Genomic DNA, 15,249 nt, shown 5'->3' on the forward strand with positions numbered 1-15,249 from the left:
TTGTAGATCGCGAGCGGAAGCGTTCCAATGAACGTGGATGACGGAGTCGTACTCGCCGTGATCCAAATCACCGATGACCGAGTGCCGAACGGATGGCACCTCCGCGTTCAACACACGTATGGTGCAGCGACGTCTCCTCCTTCTTGATCCAGCAAGGGGGAAGGAGAGGTTGATGGAGATCCAACAGCACGACGGCGTGGTGGTGGATGTAGCGGGTCTCCGGCAGGGCTTCGCCGAGCTTCTGCGAGAGAGAGAGAGAGGTGTTGCAGGGGAGGAGGGAGGCGCCCAAGGCTGTAGGTTGCTGCCCTCCCTCCCCCCCCTTTATATAGGCCCCCTGGGGGGGCGCCGGCCCTAGAGATCCCATCTAGGGTGGGGGGCGGAGGCCAAAGGGGGGGAAGGGGTTGCCTTGCCCCCCAAGGCAAGGGGGAAGCCTCCCCTCCCTAGGGTTTGCAACCCTAGGCGCATGGGGGGAGGCCCATGGGGGGCGCCCAGCCCACTAGGGGCTGGTTCCCTTCCACTTTCAGCCCACGGGGCCCTCCTGGATAGGTGGCCCCACCCGGTGGACCCCCGGGACCCTTCCGGTGGTCCCGGTACAATACCGGTAACCCCTGAAACTTTCCCGGTGGCCGAAACTGGACTTCCTATATATAATTCTTCACCTCCGGACCATTCCGGAACCTCTCGTGACGTCCGGGATCTCATCCGGGACTCCGAACAACTTTCGGGTTTCCGCATACACATATCTCTACAACCCTAGCGTCACCGAACCTTAAGTGTGTAGACCCTACGGGTTCGGGAGACATGCAGACATGACCGAGACGCCTCTCCGGTCAATAACCAACAGCCGGATCTGGATACCCATGTTGGCTCCCACATGTTCCACGATGATCTCATCGGATGAACCACGGTGTCGAGGATTCAATCAATCCCGTATGCAATTCCCTTTGTCAATCGGTATGTTACTTGCCCGAGATTCGATCGTCGGTATCCCAATACCTTGTTCAATCTCGTTACCGGCAAGTCTCTTTACTCGTACCGCAATGCATGATCCCGTGACTAACGCCTTAGTCACATAGAGCTCATTATGATGATGCATTACCGAGTGGGCCCAGAGATACCTCTCCGTCACACGGAGTGACAAATCCCAGTCTCGATCCGTGCCAACCCAACATACACTTTCGGAGATACCCGTAGTGCACCTTTATAGTCACCCAGTTACGTTGTGACGTTTGGCACACCCAAAGCACTCCTACGGTATCCGGGAGTTGCACGATCTCATGGTCTAAGGAAAAGATACTTGACATTGGAAAAGCTCTAGCAAACGAAACTACACGATCTTTTATGCTATGCTTAGGATTGGGTCTTGTCCATCACATCATTCTCCTAATGATGTGATCCCGTTATCAATGACATCCAATGTCCATAGTCAGGAAACCATGACTATCTGTTGATCAACGAGCTAGTCAACTAGAGGCTTACTAGGGACACGTTGTGGTCTATGTATTCACACATGTATTACGATTTCCGGACAATACAATTATAGCATGAATAATAGACGATTATCATGAACAAAGAAATATAATAATAACCATTTATTATTGCCTCTAGGGCATATTTCCAACAGCCACGCGTCATGGTGGGGCCCGCCCACCTGCCTGGCCTTATCTCCTCGTCTCATGTGGTCGCGAGAACCACTCGGTTTTTCAATGAGCTCAATCTCTTTTTTGGTCCGCACCTCGCTCCAGCTCTCTTCGTCATGGCCTTGCCCAAGCTTTGCTCTCCAAGTCAACACGCGGTGCTGCGATGCGGGCTCGCCGGCAGCTGCAAGGCATCCCTCGTTGCTGCACCACTCTATTTTCCATCGAGGTCGATCCCCTTTTCATCCGTCACCTCTCGCTGTGGCTGTTCCCCAAGCTCTCTCCACCATGGTTATTGCCCAAGCTCCCGACATGGCCTGCTTCCCAAGTTCCACAAGATGTTGTTGCGATGCGGCTCGTCAGCGGTTGCCGGCGCCGCAACACAGCCTCATTTTTGGTGACTCGTGTCGCCGCAACACTCATCGGCGGATGTCGGTGCTGAATGCAGCGCTCGACATTGTTTGGCGGCCCTGTGACACGGCGACCGTCGGGGGCTGCCGGTGCTGCAACGCAACGCTGTCAGTGACTCAGTGCTGCGACGCAGTGCTTGTGGGCGCCGGTGCTGCGACACGGAGCTCGTCGGCGTTGTCAGCACTGCTATACATCACTCGTGACGTTGTGCTGCTTTGTGGCCCGTCGATGGCAGCCGGTGTTGCGTATGATGTGATGCAGCACTTACTGGCGATGTAGGTCGGATGAGGCACGACGGTGCTGCAACGGAGTATTCGTTGGCGACTATCGGTGCTGCAATGCAGCGTTGGCGCCGGTGTTGCTGCAATACAAGGTCCGCTTCGACGGAGCAACAAGGGCACCACGGCTTCTTGGGTGTGATGTTGCATTTGCTGGATCTGGAAGAGAAGGAAGCAACATGCATGACCCTCATCTGACGGCTACGCGACGTAGATCGAACAGCTAAACACCCGACTGATTTCTCGTGGAAACCAGTCGGATGACCCCTAGCAGCCGCCTTAATTCCAACATATAGTAGACCCGGAGAAACTATAAGCATGCATATGTGGCTCATTGTAGAATGTCATGTTAGATTAAAGTAACTATTAAGAAAACATCATGCATTTCTAGAGAACAAAAATAATATGAAAGACTCGGCTATTAAAAATATCATGTAAAACTTTTATGCAAGCACAAAAGTAACATTGCTCCGGTTTTTAGAAATAAATATATGTCAAAATTAAAAGTCTCATTGAAGAGTAAGATTTTTTATGTGGTTCTAGGGCAATCTTGATCAAATATAAGTTGGCCAAACATAGGTGGCAGGGATGTACCTTTTGTGGCCGGAAGAAAAATCCTTTGTTTTGATCTAACTCATTTGTGATGCTGCTATGCCGCACAGTACATGTTGTTTTAGTTTACCTCCTCCAAGCATGGTGAATATGTAGGGTAGCTGGTTGGAAATAGTCCACTCCAAACTTAAGGCGCATATGCGTAAATGTTTGTGTGCTTTAGTGTGTGCAATATGGAATTGCTGTAATGACCTTGTCTTTAACATGTCCAACTTTTCAACATTTTGCAGGTCATCTATGGAGCTACTAGTTCAAGGACGTGGATTTTTGGCTCTGGGGAGCATATGCTCCCTAATGAAGAGTAAAGTCAAAATAAATAGTAAATAAATTTTAAAAATTCTGTTTTTTTGTAGATGTTCATATTAATGTGGCAAGTGTGATTGATAATTTACATGCCATATGCGATAGCAGTGCTTCGTCGGTGAAAAAAAACAAAATTAAGGGTAACATTTGGCGTTCGACTTACTTTTTTGCATAGGTCAAAATACTTAAGTTTTTCCACTAAAAATTTGCATGTACCATTTGGATGTGACAATGAACACATCTATTTTTATCCAAAAAAATTACATTTGTAAAATCCATTTTTGGCACATTGGAAACGAAGATGTCGAGCTAGTTCAAAAAAAATATGAACTATGGTCTATGCGGATTGAGCTCAACCTGTTTTTGAAGAATCCTACGTGCAAAAGTATATATTAGCCTCTCTTAAAAGATAACACAATTAAACCTCACCTCGGTTTAAAATTCGATCCATGTCCATATTGTAGGGGAACGCAGCAGAAAACAAAAAAATTCCGACCTACGCACCAGCCCAGGACCACTATGGAGACTGCATACATGATTTGATCTTTTTCGTTACCGACTCGTAGCGCAGTGGGAAGTAGAGTCGATGACGATCGGCGGTGCAGATCCCCGCAGCTAGGATTTACAACCTCCCAACCGCGAGGATGTATACCCTCATCTGCTGCTCAGACAGCCCTCCAGGAGGCGGTCGAACAGCCCCCCGGACGGTGTCGCGGACAGCCCTTCGGGAGGACCTTCGAAACTCGAACGGTCACTCGGACAGCCCTTTAGGAGGACCTTCGAAACTCGGACGGTCACACGGACAGCCCTTCGGGAGGCACTCACGAACTAAGACCGAAACTACGATCTCTCTACAGAGTTGCACACATACGGTGTCATCTATCCGGCAGGGCTTCGCCGTCCAGAACTAGTTCCTGCCGGAACCCAGACAGCCTTACGGCTCTACGAAACTCTTTTCGTGGGAGGGAGAGAAGAAGCCAGATAATGCATGGCATGCGTATGAGAGCAAGGGATGAGTGTGGAGGGCTGCCCCTCCACCTCTATTTATAGGAAATCCCAAGGGGTAGGGTAGTTTCACAAAAAACCCAAAATGCACATGAATGAAGTCCTTCCACAAGGACCTAGGAGTGAAACCAAGGAACAAGAGGGTCCCCAAGGGGGGATACCCCATGTGGCCGGCCACACCCCCATGAGGGGCCCAAAAAATGGCTCCTATCCATCCATGTCATCCCCAAGATCTTTTGGAGCAAAGCCCCAAAAGGTGGCTTTCCATAAAGTAACCATAAAGCTGATTTTCACTATTCACGACGACATTTTTCAGCGTCTGATCGAACTGAAAATATTTATGTGGGCTAAGAACATTTCCAGTACCCACTAAAATGATTTTCAACACGTTCCGAAACAATTCCGGTTTTAGTGATTTTCATCTGCGAAACGCATCTGAAGTGGCTCCGGCAGCTCCGGAACATTTCCGGTTTTTATCTCAGAAAATTCCAAAAAGCTTCCAGAATGATTCTGGCATCCTCCAAGAATTATCAGGCATGTGCCGAAACCAATTTGACTTAATGGTGTATCCCGAAACAACTTTTCGGTATCATCGAAACTTATCCGATGACCTCTCTCTGCGGTACGATTCCGCTGTCCGAAACTTTTCGGTGTCCGAAACTTTTTCGGTGATTTTCTCTCAGACTCCATGTCTAGTATTCAGCAGATAGATGACCCTTAAGCGTGTGACCCTATAGGTTCGGTGAAGTATAGACATGACCCGGAACCCCTTCCGATCAATGATCAACATCGGAGCCGTGGACACCCATATTGACCCCTATACCCACACGAATAAATATTCGAGTGAACCTCCAGTTGCCGTGTGCTATTCCTGTTGCTTCGCGATATGTTACAAATACCCGAGGTGAGACATGTTGGCATTCCCGTGGATCAACAACTTGTCCACTATGCTAGTTACCTCGTTACCGGTATTGTTCTCTTTTCTCGTTATCGTGTTCCGGCATCCCCGTGATCAAATCACAAAGTGTCTGGCCAGACGATGATGGATACCGTAACACCGAGAGGGCCCAGAGATATCTCTCCATCGTCGGAGGAGCAAATCCCAATCTTGAGCTATCAAGTTACTTGACACACTTTTCCATGAACCCGTAAGCCGCCGTAATAGCCACCCATTTACGGATGACGTTTTAACAAACCCCAAAGTTCATGAAGCAAGCATGAAGAAACTCGATACTCTCATGGTCTAAGGAATCATGCAAACGTTAACCATCTCTGTGTTATGTACCAATAAACTTGTGACGAATGAATCTCATAGCATAACATCAATCCGGGTCGATTCAACACAAATGTTCTCTTAACATTGTGCCCTCAAAGTTGCTGGCATAGACATGCCCATGACCAGGAAAACAGAATCATCATGCAACACTTGAGCTAGTCTTAGAGGCCAGACTAGGAATACTTCTTACCGTTTATTATTCCACACGTGCATATGAGTCTTCCTCCGAGCCTCGTGGATATTGCAGACTCGAGAATCATTGCAGTTATAGCATGGAACATAAACATAATTATGAACTCGGAGATAAATAATATCATTTATTATTGCCTCTAGGGCATATCTCCTACAGACTCCCACTTGCACTAGAGTCAATAATCTAGCTTATGCTAATGCACTTCACACCTGTGGCACACCGGTGTAAATATGCTTCGCTTGTGGTATAGCCTGATGTCCAACGGATCTGACGACTTCAGTTCCGTGTGTATCTTTGCATGTCCTCGCGTTTTCACGTTTTCACAAAATTCATATTTTGTGTGGACTTGGCTTTGTATGTATGTGAATCACAGGTCGAACCTGGATTCCTCAGACTGAGTTATGGAGCAACTACCTGCAGTAGTGTCCCATTGTCAAAAGCCATCTTGGAACTATACTAAGTTCATGAATGAACTATATGATTCAACATCTTCTTTGTCGCTTCTAAAGCGTCAACATACTTAGCCCTTGTTATAGAATTCGCCACAGTAACTAGTTCGAACAAATTCCAACTAACTGTGCCACCACATTGTGTGTTACACAAAACCCTTAATTTAAATCGAAAATCGCATGGAGAAAAGATGAAGACTCTATCGATGTAACATTTTACAACGAACTCTTCATGATCTCTGCTTGCGAGAAAACCATGTCATCAGTACTTACTCTAGTACTCTGTGACATCTTTCACTGTTGTCCCATGATCAGTAATTTGATCACTTTGGTATCCATACTCGCAACACCTTGGGAGTATCGGACATATCTGGTTGTTTTACATACCATGGAATACATGATTAATCCAAACACAAAAGTGTGTGGAATCTGCATCATGTATTTTACTCATCAGTGTTTTGGGACACCGAGTCTTGCAAAAACTCTTTCCATGTGACTTTGGCAAGAATCACTCCTTGGCGTTTTAAATGCTAAAAGGTTTTAGCATCTTGTCAATATGTATTCATTTCTTAGCCCCATTAGGTAAATCTATCTCCATAGATCATCATGCCTAATATTGTGGCTATTTAGCCTAAGCACTTCATCGAAAAACTATTTTCAAATGAAGTCCTAATTTGTGTCAAGAAATTTATTTCCAATTACCAATGTGCCAAGCACATAAGGTTTTTAGAAATATTATTACGCTCCCACTTACTTTCTTGAATTACAAGCATCTTCGTTACCCATTGATGAAGTCAAAACCCCTTTGACCATTTCATCAAAACACGAAGATTCCAACTCCATTTTGCTCTCTTCTGTCCATTGCTGGAACTCTGAAGTTTGCATACCTACTAGCATCCTCTGGATCGACAAATTACTTTGGACTGTATCATATACAAGTCCTAGCTTTCATTTCCATCAGATGGAAATCCTTTTATCATCCATGTTTCATATCTCATGATTGAAATATGTATTAATTGCTAGTTCAACCCGAACCGACTTTAAGCATCGCTACGATGAAAACAACCTCATCGTATTATTTCAACAAGTCGAGCTTTATGGATAAAACATTTTATCCATATCAGTTTTAAGTTCCATAAATATTCGTTAGACTCTAAGTCTTCCGAAAGGTGTATCAAGGTTTTAATCTTGAATCACTTATATGGAAACTAACTCGGGTTGTATTGGCATTTAGCCAATTCCGGAGTCAGGGCCCATCAACGCTTCCTTGTGTATCGTAGGTATAATGTTGTCTAACAACAATATCTCATTTGCGCACCTGAGAGGTTTGCACGAGCCTTGCCTACGTGGTTCAGCTGCAAGTTCGACCGAAGTTCATACATTTTATTGTAGAGACTTCTGTATCAGTCGCAGTAGGAAACTCTGGAATTTCTTCCAAGGTCTCTTTCCTTTGATCTGATGAAGATACTGTTTATCTCGTCGAGTTGCACTATTCTCCCACTCACCTTTTAGAAAGAACCATTCTCTTTAAAAGCACACCGTTTCGCGGCAAAACTATTTGCCTCGGTATAGTGAGGGAGGAATACCCAACATTTTGGTATAACCTACAAAGTAGCACTTGTCTGATTTGGAATAGGTTTGTAACCTTTTACACAAGCCCCATATTCCAAATGTTAAGAAAAGATATAACATGGTTGGGCGTACCATACCATGGCTTCATTTCAACAGACCCGATGTAGCTCTTTTCAGTGTAAAAGCCGCAGTCTCTAAAGCATCACTTTAAAAGGGATAATGGCAAATTTATTTATGTCATCTTTGACCTTACCATGTCATAAATGGTTTGATTACATCTCCACGGACTTTCCACTTGCAGTGGTGTTCCGGGAGGTGCAAATTTATGAAACCCCTTTCACAACTCATCAGACATTCGCTAAACATGTAACTCAAATATTCCTTTGTGCAATCAAATTGCAGAAACATAATTTTCTTGTTACAATAACTTCTACTTCATTTTTGAGAACCTTTCGAATGATTTCAAAAGATCCAGACTTACGTCTCATCAATTAAATATCCATATATCTACTTGAGTCATTTCTGAAGATAAATAAATCCACCACTAACAACACTTATCGGACTACACACATCAAATGTATGATCACTAATAAGTTTGTTGTTCGTTCCTTATGGCCTGTGAATGGTATTTTAGTCACTTCACTTTTCGGAGGAAAGTTGCAAGTGTCAGATGATTCAAAATCAAAAAGACTTCAAAATCCATCATAATGGAATTTTCCATGCGGGTTTCTCCAATGTGACCAAATGTAGTGCCACACTTGTGTGGTATTCTTTTAGTCTTGCGACATTTAGCGTCAGTGTTATGGATGTATCATATTACCCTCAATATTCATAACATACGTCCCATCGATGATGGAAGTATGGCCCTTATGTTATTCATAATACTTAACAACAATTGTTGTTTTTATGAACAACTCTTTTGCAACAAACATTGTGCAATGGGCTAGAGTGTATGAAACTCTAAAATGAATTATGAAAGTAAACCCAGAGGTATTGTATTATTATCAATATTCATAACATACATCTCATTCATAATGAAAGTATGGCCCTTGTGTTATTCATAACATCGAACATAAAAAGTTCTCTTATGAACAACCTTCTTGCAAGAGGATAGAGTTTGTAAAACTCTAAATGAATTATGAAAATAAATACAGACGGCAATACACCGATGGAAGGTATAGTAACATTTACTATGTTCCCTGTGTATACCTTAACCTCATTTCTAGCTAGTCTTTCAGGCCATAGTAGTTCTTACGTCGAGTTGCAACAGAATGCAATCGAGCGGGAATTTTTGTGATGAACTCACAATACCCAAGAATTAGTGATTAACATGTTTAACCATAATTCGCAAGAACTATATCTTTGACCAGCCTTCTATACATCAAAAACTTGTATGACATTCTTACATGAGCTGGATATTCCAGTCTTCTTTCCTTTTGCCTTTATACTTCTAACAGTTTAACTTTTAGTATTTCTCCTACTCTCAGAAGAAGCACCCAACTTAAGAGTGGCATTAGCCCCGGACTTCCTAGGCGTGTAAGTCATACTAACACCCTTTGGACACTTCCTTTCTCTTTAAGTTGTTGTTTTATTCACCTTTCATTATATGACAGGCGTTCTTCTGGATCCCTTTCCCAATAGTCAAATGAATAGTAAACACTTTTACTAATACTTGCAAACAAACATTGCTTTGTTTGTATCTGAAAATAATCTTCAGTTCCATGAATATCATATAACTATCCCAACTTTCGAAGTTTGGGTTTCATGGAAGCAAACATATTCCACTTGACCATAACAGAATTCTAGCTTTTGGATCGAAGGATGAGAATCACATGATCCATAGCATTAGCGGGAGGATACGAAAAGCATGCGATAGGACAAAGTCCTTCTCGGCACTTTTGAGGACAATCCTCATATTACGTTACCAATCGTAAAGTTTTAACTAGATATTTAACAGCTATTCAATTTTAATAGGGAAGGTGGAAATGCGAGCCATTATTCTACAACTATTATGCAAGAAACACTTAGACAGTGTTCATAATTAATTGCACTGAGAATTAAACATGTTAATTCAACAGTGCGCTCCCACTCAAATCAATATCTCTCACAATTAATTTTGAGTGATACAAGATCCAGACTTCAATTCATCGCCATAGAATCATCATCTCATAACGGGAATTTTAATCGGTAGGCCAACTTGCCGATCACATCTCTATGTGACTCTTGCTCATCTTTCGATGCGTGTGTTCCGAGCTCAGGACGATCCTGCCATGAACGTCAAGACAACCAAGTGATCTTGCTGCGAGGTCTGACCTCACCCGCCTCACACTTCTCTAATCGTTCGTACCCATGCATCCATGGCGCACCCCGAAAAGATAGGTGCCGTGACGGTGCTACACTTGGGAGAACACTAACTACTTGATATTTTAAGTGAGAGATCACCCTAATAAAAGCGACTACCGCGCAATCAAGAAGGGTGCATCATAAGGGATAAACATCTCAGGCAATTCATAATAGCATGATATGGTATAGCCCTTTCTGACGGAGAAGTATTTCATTTCTTCGTCTTCGGCATTCGCGTCGGTGTTCACCTTCGCGAAGATTGCCCCCACCTTGTCGATGCACCAGATAATATTGCTATCTCTATAGCTAACAAAATAATGCATTACAACAAGGTTGACACGCAGGTCATTAAAGTGCAATCATATGGCTCCAGCCATCATGCCGAATCATGACACGCAGGTCATGTTAATCAAATTACATCATATAGTCATCTCATACATAATCGAATTAGTATGAGCACTGCTATACCACATCACATGCACATCCTGCAAAACCAAGTTAGACGCCTCTAATCGGTTTATGCAAAATTTATTTTATGTGGCTTCTAAGGTTTTGACTTAAACCGCAGCTACCAACATATTATCATCAAGTATGATTATTCAGGTTGCTAGATTAACATCTCGGGGTGTATGAAACACGGGATAATTAAATCTCGAGCCCCATACTAAACTTCGTCATACGCATGACCCCCGTGCAGATAATATCTGCAATGCCCTTTCATCCGCGAATTTCATCTTTCTTTTGACTACGGCAGAACCCAAAGAACTGATAGCACTTCCATGATCAATCAGGATCACAGATTGCCAGAACTTTGTCAAATTCCACCATGCTGTCTCGAGATTGAGCAAACGCAAATTCTAGGGAAGCAACAAGAATGTCGGGTAACAGATTTCATCTGTCACCCGCATAAATAATTTTCAGCAATAGATCTCATCTACTACCTAATTATATTATGCAATACCCATACATCTCCATGTATTCTAGATCGAAACCTGCATCTACGCATAGCACGGCTCTTGATGCCACTGTAGGGGAACGCAGCAGAAAACAAAAAATTTCCGATCTACGCACCAGCCCAGGACCACTATGGAGACTGCATACATGATTTGATCTTTTTCGTTACCGCTCGTAGCGCAGCGGGAAGTAGAGTCGATGACGATCGGCGGTGCAGATCCCCGCAGCTAGGATTTACAACCTCCCAACCGCGAGGATGTATACCCTCATCTGCTGCTCAGACAGCCCTCCAGGAGGCGGTCGAACAGCCCCCCGGACGGTGTCGCGGACAGCCCTTCGGGAGGACCTTCGAAACTCGAACGGTCACTCGGACAGCCCTTTAGGAGGACCTTCGAAACTCGGACGGTCACACGGACAGCCCTTCGGGAGGCACTCACGAACTAAGACCGAAACTACGATCTCTCTACAGAGTTGCACACATACGGTGTCATCTATCCGGCAGGGCTTCGCCGTCCAGAACTAGTTCCTGCCGGAACCCAGACAGCCTTACGGCTCTACGAAACTCTTTTCGTGGGAGGGAGAGAAGAAGCCAGATAATGCATGGCATGCGTATGAGAGCAAGGGATGAGTGTGGAGGGCTGCCCCTCCACCTCTATTTATAGGAAATCCCAAGGGGTAGGGTAGTTTCACAAAAAACCCAAAATGCACATGAATGAAGTCCTTCCACAAGGACCTAGGAGTGAAACCAAGGAACAAGAGGGTCCCCAAGGGGGGATACCCCATGTGGCCGGCCACACCCCCATGAGGGGCCCAAAAAATGGCTCCTATCCATCCATGTCATCCCCAAGATCTTTTGGAGCAAAGCCCCAAAAGGTGGCTTTCCATAAAGTAACCATAAAGCTGATTTTCACTATTCACGACGACATTTTTCAGCGTCTGATCGAACTGAAAATATTTATGTGGGCTAAGAACATTTCCAGTACCCACTAAAATGATTTTCAACACGTTCCGAAACAATTCCGGTTTTAGTGATTTTCATCTGCGAAACGCATCTGAAGTGGCTCCGGCAGCTCCGGAACATTTCCGGTTTTTATCTCAGAAAATTCCAAAAAGCTTCCAGAATGATTCTGGCATCCTCCAAGAATTATCAGGCATGTGCCGAAACCAATTTGACTTAATGGTGTATCCCGAAACAACTTTTCGGTATCATCGAAACTTATCCGATGACCTCTCTCTGCGGTACGATTCCGCTGTCCGAAACTTTTCGGTGTCCGAAACTTTTTCGGTGATTTTCTCTCAGACTCCATGTCTAGTATTCAGCAGATAGATGACCCTTAAGCGTGTGACCCTATAGGTTCGGTGAAGTATAGACATGACCCGGAACCCCTTCCGATCAATGATCAACATCGGAGCCGTGGACACCCATATTGACCCCTATACCCACACGAATAAATATTCGAGTGAACCTCCAGTTGCCGTGTGCTATTCCTGTTGCTTCGCGATATGTTACAAATACCCGAGGTGAGACATGTTGGCATTCCCGTGGATCAACAACTTGTCCACTATGCTAGTTACCTCGTTACCGGTATTGTTCTCTTTTCTCGTTATCGTGTTCCGGCATCCCCGTGATCAAATCACAAAGTGTCTGGCCAGACGATGATGGATACCGTAACACCGAGAGGGCCCAGAGATATCTCTCCATCGTCGGAGGAGCAAATCCCAATCTTGAGCTATCAAGTTACTTGACACACTTTTCCATGAACCCGTAAGCCGCCGTAATAGCCACCCATTTACGGATGACGTTTTAACAAACCCCAAAGTTCATGAAGCAAGCATGAAGAAACTCGATACTCTCATGGTCTAAGGAATCATGCAAACGTTAACCATCTCTGTGTTATGTACCAATAAACTTGTGACGAATGAATCTCATAGCATAACATCAATCCGGGTCGATTCAACACAAATGTTCTCTTAACATTGTGCCCTCAAAGTTGCTGGCATAGACATGCCCATGACCAGGAAAACAGAATCATCATGCAACACTTGAGCTAGTCTTAGAGGCCAGACTAGGAATACTTCTTACCGTTTATTATTCCACACGTGCATATGAGTCTTCCTCCGAGCCTCGTGGATATTGCAGACTCGAGAATCATTGCAGTTATAGCATGGAACATAAACATAATTATGAACTCGGAGATAAATAATATCATTTATTATTGCCTCTAGGGCATATCTCCTACACATATGGCATGTAAAGTGTGAGCTTTGCTAAGTTTTTTTGAAAAAAGGAGTCTAAATTTCCTACATCATCTAGAGCATGTTGTTCGTCCCACACCCTTAAAAATAATATCATCAATTCTTTTTTCCAGGTTATATTTTCTATGTCGGTTGTTTTGGAGCTCGAGCCTATGTGCTCCTGCATGGATGGTAGAAAAATAAAAGTATTCACATTATTCTAAATATTCTTCACAATGAACACGGGCATGTATCCTAACTGTATGCAATTTTCTGTCGAGAAAATACATGTCTGGCGGCCTTTGCCAAAGAACATAAACAAAAATGATTACTCTAAAAAGCTTTTTAGCATTGAATTTTGGTTTTAAAAAAATCAGACCACCACTTGTGTCTTTTCTTCAGGAAAATTTGCAAGTTTTAAAAATGAATACTATTGTTTGATTTCACTGATAGGAGGGAGCATATAAGCCTGATCTCACTATCGAATTTATCTCTCTTTCTTTTACTTTCCATTGCTGAACTCTCTTTCTCGATCATCTACCTTTTTTATTCCTCTAGACTCAGTTCTTCAACTAGAATTTGTTTAAGAAAAATATCCCCTTACCTCTTGGCTTGCATTGTTTGGAATCGATTCTAAAATTGCAAAGTGTCACTTAGCATAGCACCGACTTTACATTGACACTGCACATGCTAAAAGTTGCTTTTAAACAAAGCATCTACATAGTAAGTTGGGGATCCAACCAAGGGGTTTGCCTAAAAATAAGCTCTGTAGAATACATTCAACAAAGGGGTTCACCTCAAAATCGATCGAAGAATGCACATATAGAGCCAGGATTTTATGAAGACTATGGTGAAATATGTGCTACATGAGCCACGAGGAGAGATATAACCCAGGATGGACCAACATTCACTAAAATTCATATAGAAAACCTTTCTCGCCCCAGGCAGGAGCATAAGATATGTCTCTACCGTTGCATACATCGAAGTTGCTAGAGGAACCAATGAAATATATACTACATTTTTTCACACCTAAATAAACACCACATGATTCTTGCTTCCTAGTGGATTAAATTGACACCTGCCAAACTGTTGTTATGTCATATCCACCTACCAACGCATGCATGCCTAAGGAACACACCCATGATTAACGCGTTCATTGGGTGGAGATTTGCATAATTGGTGCATTGCTCTAGCCAACTCCTTAGTAAGCAGCAAAAATCAGGGCTTGGCCTATAAAAACAATATTCTCATGCATCATGGGAAGGCCAAGACCTCTAGCATTGCAGGTAGAGGATAAACTTGACAAAAGTAGATGAGTAAACTGATTTATCACCCTCTCTTCCATGGATCATCACCACACCACCATCCAAAACAGTCGGTCTAAAAACTCCAAGCACATCAAGCCTCTTCATTTAAGACCAAGACAATTTCACACGAATACATCCAACCACCTTCTACACGATCATTCGTAACAAAGTATATCGTGCAAAACGTCGAAGCTCCATGCCAAAGTGCACCACCGCCATTATTGGTGTGTCATTCCACACAAATTCTTTCAAATTAAATTTGGGAAATGGAGGCTCAATGTATTAAAGAAACACAACATATTGGTCAACATTCACGGATGGATGAGGAGTTGAGGAGCCCAACAATCACTTGGGTATGCCTTACACTAGAGACTCTCATGGCATTTATGAAAATTTTCCTTAAACCTACGACAAGTATGATATTCATGAACACCGAGCCTAGTGTGGTTGGTAGATGGGTGTTGAGACCAACAGCCCACTCACCTTCAAGGCTTTGAACCTGCAAGGACTCTAAATAGAAAACTATATGGTGTGCAATTACCGGTAGGGCTAGTACTATCTAGAGCAGATGAAGTTATGAACCACATTCGAAGGGAAACGAGAAAGGAATTGTCATTGATTTTTGTCCAGATCGACAATGTAGTGGTTTTGGCCAGCAGCAGTCATTGCAGATC

The sequence above is a fragment of the Aegilops tauschii genome, chromosome 7 (assembly GCF_002575655.3).
Source record: "Aegilops tauschii subsp. strangulata cultivar AL8/78 chromosome 7, Aet v6.0, whole genome shotgun sequence".
Lineage (NCBI taxonomy): Eukaryota > Viridiplantae > Streptophyta > Magnoliopsida > Poales > Poaceae > Aegilops > Aegilops tauschii.